Source organism: Mesitornis unicolor, unplaced genomic scaffold (genome assembly GCF_000695765.1).
Source record: "Mesitornis unicolor isolate BGI_N332 unplaced genomic scaffold, ASM69576v1 Scaffold26199, whole genome shotgun sequence".
NCBI lineage: Eukaryota > Metazoa > Chordata > Aves > Mesitornithiformes > Mesitornithidae > Mesitornis > Mesitornis unicolor.
The window spans coordinates 1-2,799 of record NW_010205583.1 but is presented as its reverse complement, the minus strand read 5'-3'; the positions used below and the strand labels follow the sequence as shown (position 1 = coordinate 2,799).

General features: G+C 38.8%; 1 pseudogene; it reads left to right on the top strand.

The window, feature by feature from the left end:
- Positions 1-921: 921 nt before the first annotated feature.
- On the top strand, positions 922-1,544 carry LOC104546156 (annotated as a pseudogene).
- Positions 1,545-2,799: the final 1,255 nt, after the last annotated feature.

The window sequence follows — 2,799 nt, the reverse complement described above, 5'->3', positions numbered from 1 at the left end:
TCTAGAGTTGTTGGAAACAGCTGGGGAAAGTGTTTAAGGATTTGTGTCAACACAGTATGAAGAATTTTCCATCAGTACATTCTATAAAGTGCTTACCAATTGTCTTGTATTGCAACGTCCTGCATGCCACCACGATATAAAGAGTTATTTGTCAGTTTTCTTACAGAAGTTAAATGTGCAGGCTCATCATTCTTGTAGAGTGAGTAAAGGGTATTTGAGGTCTGACTGACTAATGTTTGTAAAGCATACCACTTTGTTTTATGGAAGGTATGCACATACGCTGTCTTCTTGAATGAAGTCTACAATGAAATCTCAGGTGCAGAACTCACAGAATCACAGAACGTTAGGGATTGGAAGGGACCTCAAAAGATCATCTAGTCCAATCCACCTGCTGGAGCAGGAACACCTAGATGAGGTTACACAGGAAGGCATCCAGGCAGGTTTTGAATGTCTCCAGAGAAGGAGACTCCACAACCTCTCTGGGCAGCCTGTTCCACTGCTCTGTTGCCCTCACTGAGAAGACGAAGTTTCTTCTCAAATTTAAGTAGAACCTCCTGTGTTCCAGTTTGTGTCCGTGACCCCTTGTCCTATCATTGTTTGTCACCGAGAAGAGCCTGACTCCATCCTCGTGACACTCACCCTTTATATATTTATAAACATGAATGAGGTCTTCCCTCAGTCTCCTCTTCTGCAAACTAAAGAGACCCAGCTCCCTCAGCCGCTCCTCAGAAGGGAGATGCTCCACTCCCTTGATCATCTTTGTAGCCCTACGCTGGACTCTCTCCAGCAGTTCCCTGTCCTTCTTGAACTGAGGGGAAACTCAAACTGTGTCTTGAAGTCTTCTCTGGAAACAAAAGAAGATGAGATAATAATGCTGGTCTAATATTGGTTTTGTTTTGTTTTGTTTTTTTCTTTGAAAACTTTTAGGTAATGTGCTTTAGTTATACACAAGAGAGGAAGCAGGCATGACAGCGCTTTGTCCACCACCATCTCCTGCAGTTGCTAAAACAGAGATCTCTTTGAATGGCGAGTCACCTTTATTAGCTGCCACTTTTGCCTACTGGGACAATATTCTTGGCCCAAGAGTGCGGCATATCTGGGCCCCAAAAACAGAACAGGTACTTCTCAGTGATGGTGAAATAACTTTTCTTGCTAACCACACCCTGAATGGAGAAATACTTCGGAATGCAGAAAGTGGTGCAATAGATGTGAAGTTCTTCGTCTTGGCAGAAAAAAGGGTAATCATTGTATCATTAATATTTGATGGAAATTGGAATGGAGACAGAAGCACGTACGGACTATCAATTATACTTCCACAAAGTGAACTTGGCTTCTACTTGCCGCTTCACAGAGTGTGCGTGGATAGGTTAACACATATTATAAGGAAAGGAAGAATATGGATGCATAAGGTAGGTTTATTGTTCATTACTGAAAACAGTTGTCCAAGTTTTCTTGAACAAAAGCAAGAGTTAAGATGTGCTGACACCTGTTGTGTAGCAGTCCAGCCACAGAAACTCAGAGGAGGCTCACCTCTCTGCAGGTAAACAGTTCTGAAAGTTAATATGTCAGCAAATTCAAGGCTGGGTTTTTTAGCTACTTGATTTATCATAGTAATATTATGTAACGTCTCACAGGCTATCTAGGTGAAATAGGTGTACTGTACAGTTTTTCATCTCTGAATGTGATATAAAATATTGCTTTTGACTGCGTTAATTGATGTGTTTAACCTAGATGGAATTGTAAATTTACTGAGTTTGACGTCATTGTTTTCACTGTTGTGGTCCAGGAGAGGGAACTGCTGCAATTAATGTTCTTGTCATTACAGTTTTATTTTCCAAAAAAAGAGTATCAGCAAACAGTTTGGCAGGTATTGAATTGTGTGAAACTAATGACATAACCACGAAAATACGTCTACTTTTGATACTCAAAAAGGAAAAATCCTGAATTTTTCTGAAGAATTGCAACTCTTACCTTTGGGTACATTCTGGATATTTCCTTATTGAGATAAAATTGTTAAGTATTTTTGTTTAAAATAGGTAACATTCTAATAACAAAAATTAAAATCTCTGTCCTCTTCGTGGAGTATAAGGTGTTTTAGAGCACTAGATTGCATGTCAGCTGTAATGTGTGTGGCGATGCATTTTTGTCTGACAAAGTTCTTGTTCCTCTTCTGTTTTTACTTTAAACTTCCTATTTGAGTGCTCTTAATCAGAAGTACGTAAGATTCCAGAAATAATAAGCTGATATTACTTTTTGTGGTGGTGTTTCCATTTTGCTACATGATGGCTGACAATGTTTTCAGTCACATCGGCTCTTGGTACTGCTGGGGGTTATTTTTCAGAGGACATGAACCTTCATTTTCACTATAGTGGAAACACATATACTTCATTCCTAATGTAGTTTTGTAAAAACCTACAGGATAATGGTGGTTCTGATAAAAGTGAATGCTATCTCATGTTCCTGATTACATTGCTTTTCTGTTGTCTTCTGTACTGACTTCCTGATTGAGTGATCAGACAAGAATCATCCATCATTCTTAACTCTGCTGTGTCTTCTGTCTTTTTGGACATTGATCCATATCAGTATGTTTCCAAAGTAGAAATAGCCTTTCAGTCATATTGAGAATGACAAAAAAATGTTTTCTGCTAGTTTTCTCAAAAATTAGTCATTAAGCTCTTCATTCATTTTCAGTTGTTCTTGAAGCAGATAGGCCAACTGGGTTAGATGAGAGAGCAATAAATACTGAAATAGACATTTATTGTATCTCCTTTCTCTCCTTTTTCTCTCCTTTTTCTCTCC